Below are 6,308 nucleotides of genomic sequence, written 5' to 3' on the forward strand. Positions count from 1 at the left end.
ATCCAGCCATCTCATCCTCTGTCGTCCCTTTTCCTCCTGCCCTCAATCCCTCCCAGCATCAGGGTCTTTTCCAATGAGTCAACTCTTTTCACGAGGTGGCCAAAGTATCAGAGTTTCAGCTTCAGCATCAGTCCTTCCAATGAACACTCAGAACTGATCTCCTTTAGGATGGACTGGTTCGATCTCTTTGCAGTCCAAGGGACTCTCACAAGTCTTCTCCAATACCACAGTTCAAAAGCATCAATTCTTCGGTGCTCAGCTTTCTTCACAGTCCAACTCTCACATCCATACATGACCACTGGAAAAACCATAGCCTTGACTAGACGGACCTTTGTTGGCAAAGTAATGTCTCTGCTTTTCAATATGCTATCTAGGTTGGTCATAACTTTCCTTCCAAGCAGTAAGCATCTTTTAATTTCATGGCTGCAATCAGAGGTACCCCATACCCAAGGTAGGGGCAGTGACCAAGAGGAGCTACCCCACATCCAAGGTCAGGGGCAGTGGCCCAGAGGAGCAACTCCACATCCAAGGAGCAGTGGCTGTGTGGGAACAAGAGGGCTGAGAAGGGCTACTCCACAGTCAAGGTCAGGAGGGGCAACTCCTCCAAGGTTAGCAGTGACTGCACTTTGCTGGAGCAGCCATGAAGAGATAGCCCACGTCCAAGGTAAGAGAAACCCAAGTAAGATGGTAGGTGTTGTGAGAGGGCATCAGAGGGCAGACACCCTGAAACCATAATCACAGAAAACTAGTCAATCTGGTCACATGGACCATAGCCTTGTCTAACTCAGTGAAACTAAGCCATGACGTGTGGGGCCACCCAAGATGGGCAGGTCATGGCAGAGAGGTCTGACAGAATGTGATCCACTGGAGAAGGGAATGGCAAACCACTTCAGTATTCTTGCCTTGAGAACCTCATGAACAGTATGAAAAGGCAAAATGATAGGATACTGAAAGAGGAAATCCCCAGGTCACTAAGTGTCCAATGTGCTACTGGAGATCAGTGGAGAAATAACTCCAGAAAGAATGAAGGGATGGAGCCAAAGCAAAAACAATACCCAGTTCTGGATGTGACTGGTGATATTAGCAAGGTCCGATGCTGTAAAGAGCAATAGTGCATAGGAACCTGGAATGTCAGGTCCATGAATCAAGGCAAATTGGAAGTGGTCAAACAGGAGATGGCAAGAGTGAATGTTGACATTCTAGGAATCGGCTAACTAAAATGGACTAGAATGGGTGAATTTACTCAGATGACCATTATATCTACTATTGCAGGCAGGAATCCCTTAGAAGAAATGGAGTAGCCATCACGGTCAACGAAAGAGTCTGAAATGCAGTACCTGGATGCAGTCTCAAAAATGACAGAATGATCTCTGTTCGTTTCCAAGGCAAACCATTCAATATCACGGTAATCCAAGCCTATGCCCCAACCAGTAACACTGAAGAAGCTGAAGTTGAATGGTTCCATGAAGACCTACAAGACCTTTTACAACTAACACCCAAAAAAAGATGTCCAGCCCTATCACTTCATGGCAAATAGATGGGGAAAAAATGGAAACAGTGAGAGACTTTATTTTGAAGGGCTCCAAAATCACTGCAGATGGTGATGGCAGCCATGAAATTAAAAGCAGAAACTAAAATAACTTTGTAAAGCAATTAACCTCCAATTAAAAATAAAATTAAAAGTACAATTGTGGTGGACACAACTTCCTAAGATCTTAACAGAAGGTATAATTGAAAAAACTTTTCTTTTACCATATTAAACACACTCTAGGGGCCTCCCTGGTGGTCCAGCATGGTTAAGAATCCACCTTACCATGCAAGGGACACTGGTTCAATCCCTGGCCTGGGAAGGTCCCATACACTGAGCACCAACTAAGCCCATGTGCCACAGCTATTGAGCCCACGCACTGCAGCTACTGAACCCCAAGTACCTAGAGCCCATGCTCAGCAACAAGAGAAGCCACCACAATGAGAAGCCTGTGCACCGTATTGAAGAGCAGCCCCACTCAATGCAGCTAGAGAAAGCCCGCATGCATCAGCGAAGACCCAGGACAACCAAAAAATTGATTAATTAATTTAAAAAAATAGAAATACTCTAAAATATTTGGCTATTTTTGGCTGTTTGGGTTTTTCTGTTTGTTGCATTGTATTCAGTAACGATAATGCTAGTAAATAGCATAAAATTAACATATTTTCCCACTGGAAAAAATAAATAATAGAAACAGAAAGATGAATTGGCAGAATTTTCCATAGGATTTAAACACATGCCCTAGTTTATGACAAGCAGGATATATTTAGCTTTTAAGACAACTTGATTAGTTTTTGCTTATATGTTTTATGACATGTCATTGCCTCAGTTCACACACAATTATCATTATACATATTTTAAATGATTTTTTAAAGTTTTTATCAAAGTACTCAAACTCCAAGTGCAATTTTCTGAGAACCCACAGTTCTGAGTTTAAAAACTTGTCCTCTGGAAAATATATGATTCCTAGTGAATTTCACACCCAGTTTTAATGTTTGGGTTTTTTTTTTTAATGTTTTGTATGTGTTAAGCAAACCTTAAAATATTAAGGAATTTAAGTATTTCTTCTAAACGTGACCCTAACCAAAATTTCATTCTACTATCAGCCTACATTAACTTTTTATGGTACTTATTCAGACCACATTTGTTTCTAAATTTTCTTTTCAAAATACAAAAAACTTAACACATACACAAACTTATTCTCCTGGTACCACTTATTGCCAACATGCAACATTAATTGAGATTTTTTTCCCCCTTGAAATCTGACTAGAAGAATTAAATTTTAAATCAATGTTATCTAATTTTTAATATTATGTGTGTTCAGTTACTCAGTCATGTCCAACTCTTTGCCACCCCATGGACTGTAACCTGCCAGGCTCCACTGTCCATGGAATTTTCCAGGCAAGAATAATGGAGGGGGTTGCCATTTCCTTCTCCAAGGGATCTTCCCAACCCAGGGATTGAACCCGGGTCTCCTACATCCCTTGCACTGCCAGGCAGATTCATTACCACTGAACCACCTGGGAAGCCCAATTTTTAATATGACCTTATTTTATTCTTTCCCCCCAATTCAGTCCTTACTGATAAGTGATAGAGCTCTTATATGGAACAGCATATCTGGATTCCATTTTACTGAGTTCCTGCCAAGAATTATTGCTAGTAATTGTGGTACAGAGAAAGTAAGTAGAGTGTTTTGAAAGAGAAATTCATTAACAGTTCTTTGGATTTTATCATTGGAACTTAGATCCCCTGAAAACACATGCGAGTATGTGCGCGCACACACAAGATCTTGCTTTAAGTTGTTGAGCATTAAGAGTTTTCTACACAAGGCACCATATTATAGGCTGTAAATATTCTTCCTTCTCGAACTGGACACACAAAAACTTTAGAGAGAAATGAACAAGAGCACATCCTAGTGTTGTCTTTGTCAGCATTTTCTTTCTGCTTCTCCTTTGTAGTCAGATTAACAGATAAGAAACCCACAAGTTCATCCATACTGTTCCCTAAGAGGAATTTTCATATTGCTTTCTCTGTTTATTCATGGAATCTGGGCTCTTGGACTCACATTTTAAGTGTAAGAGAGAGAGAGTAAGAATATGCTGGTGGATGGTGAGTAAAGGAAGAATCGTGCAGGATGAAACATTCCAGTGTCAGGGTCAAAAGCAACTTGCTGCCTTTATTCTCTATATCTGTATTTGCGGCATAAGTGGAGCTAGGAGAGAAAACAAAAGAGGGTGTGATGGTTTGTGTCACCATAAAGAAAAGAGGGCCTCAAGGACAAGGAAACGGGGCAGGAGAGGGACGGTCCAGTGGAACATGACCGCCATGCCCACTCGAGCAAAGAAAAGTAAAATGATATAGATGATCTAATTAGGTTCAGAAACTGAAGGCGGAGATTTTGAATTCTCCTGTCGTAAAGTTGAGGTGATACAAAATAATCCACACATATCAGAAAGAAATCCTGGAATTGGGAATCTTCCAGGAATGAACCAGGATTAAGGCTATGGTTTTAGGAAGGGGGAAAAAAAGGGAAAGAAATTCTGAAAGAACATTGAGCAGTACTTGGTGTGTCACTGGATGGAGATAATACTGCCCTGCCAGATAATGAGTTAAGAATCATTCCCAGATTTCCTGCTCAAGAAAGTGGTCCTTAACTTTTAGCATGCATTAAAGTTACCTGCATCACCGATGCAAGGGACATGAACTTGAACAAACTCTGGGAGATGATAAAGGACAGGAAAACCTGAGTGCTGCAGTCCATGGGGTCGCAGAGTCGGACACAACTTGGCGACTGAACAACAAAAACAAGGTTGTTCTGCTGCTGGTGATCCAAGGACTACACTCAAAGAACCACTGTTTTAGAAGATCATTAGCCTTTGCTATAATAATACAGAAACTTGGCTCTAATAGAGGACAGCCAAGGAGAAAACAAGTTGCTTGGTTTCAAGTCTATCAAAAGATCATGATGAGATACACAGCATCCAGTATATATCTTTGAAATAGCCAGGCTCCTTCGAATATAAGAACTTTGTATTTTTCTAATTAACCTAGAATATATATTAAACCCTGAAATGAAGTGATTTGAATTTGGGGATCATTTTGCTGGTTATGGTAATGGTTTGATGTTTGTCTTAAGAAAGTCACTGCTTACTTGAGAAACCATGGATTCTCAAAATAGGTTTCCCATGGGAAGGGCTCCATAGAGAAGAAAGGAAGCCATTGTTTCCCTGAAGTTAAATGAAATGTCCAGGCCTCTGAAGCACAAATAAATTAGCAAATAAAAATAAAAGCATAAAGAAGGTCATCCTTCAAATCCAAAGGCAAAATAGCTAAACACTAAGTGAACATTATGGTGGTAATGACAGAACTTAGTAATACATATTAATTATATAAAGACAAAGTATGTTCCTCCAGGGCCTACCGGTTTTGTATGGAGCTATTTGTGCTTAGTTGCTTAGTCATGTCCAACTCTGCAAACCCATGGACGGTAGCCCCTCAGGTTCCTTTGTCCATGGGGATTCTCCAGCCAAGAATACTGGAGTGGGTTGCCATGCCCTCCTCGAGGGGATCTTCTCAACCAGGGATCGAACCCCCGTCTCCTGCATTGCAGGCGGATTCTTTACCAGCTGAGCCACCAGGGAAGACCCTATTTAACTATGCCACTGCCAAGTCACGTCAGTCGTGTCCGACACTGTGCGACCCCATAGACGGCAGCCCACCAGGCTCCCCCGTCCCTGGGATTCTCCAGGCAAGAACACTGGGGTGGGTTGCCATTTCCTTCTCCAATGCATGAAAATGAAAAGTGAAACTGCAGTTGGTCAGTCATGTCCCGACTCCTAGCGACCCCATGGACTGCAGCCTACCAGGCTCCTCCATCCATGGGATTTTCCAGGCAAGAGTACTGGAGTGGGTTGCCATATATAACCTAACTTCAGACCTAGAACTATGCTGTTTAGATGAGTGGTTCTCAAACTTTTTTGAGCATTGGAATCACATGGAGGGCTTCAAAAACAGATTCTTGGGCACCACCTGCTAAATGTCTGACTCAGTAGATATAGTGTGGATGCAACCGTGTGTGTGTGTGTGTGTATGTTAGTCACTCAGTCGTGTTTGATTCTTTCATCGACCAGGTTCCTCTGTTCATGGAATTCACAAGGCAGGAATACTGGAGTGGGTTGCCATTCCCTTCTCCAGGGAACCTTCCTGACCCAGGGATTGAACCCAGGCCTGCCACATTGCAGGCAGATTCTTTACTGTCTGAGCCACCAGGGAAGCCTGCAACCATTTGTAGCCCAAGCAAATTTCCAGGTGAGACCATTACTGCACATTCTGAACCACACTTTAAGAATCACTGGTTTAGATGTATAGTTTACACGTAGCATAATCATTGGGAAGTCTGTTTTAAAATCCCATTCTTATACCACACCCCAGATGATTAAAATCAAAATCTCTGGGGATGAAACCCAGGCATTTTGAAGCTCTGAGCTGATTCCAATGTGGAGTCAAAGTGGAGAATTTCTAGCTAGACCTCAAACTTTAGCATACATTCAAATCAGCTGGAGACTTGTTAAACCACAGATTGCTGGTCCCTCCTGGGCAGTTTCTAATTCACTAAATCTGGGTTGGGCCCAGGGCTAAGCATTTCAATCAGTTTCCCAGGTGATTATGCTGTTGGTCTTGGAACCACGCTTTGAGAACCGCAGATCAGACCCCAACTTCAACTCTGGCTGCACATGATCGATCTATTGAGGGATCTGGTATAAAACATGAAGTTAGCCAC

This window comes from Ovis aries, chromosome 9 (genome assembly GCF_016772045.2).
Source record: "Ovis aries strain OAR_USU_Benz2616 breed Rambouillet chromosome 9, ARS-UI_Ramb_v3.0, whole genome shotgun sequence".
NCBI lineage: Eukaryota > Metazoa > Chordata > Mammalia > Artiodactyla > Bovidae > Ovis > Ovis aries.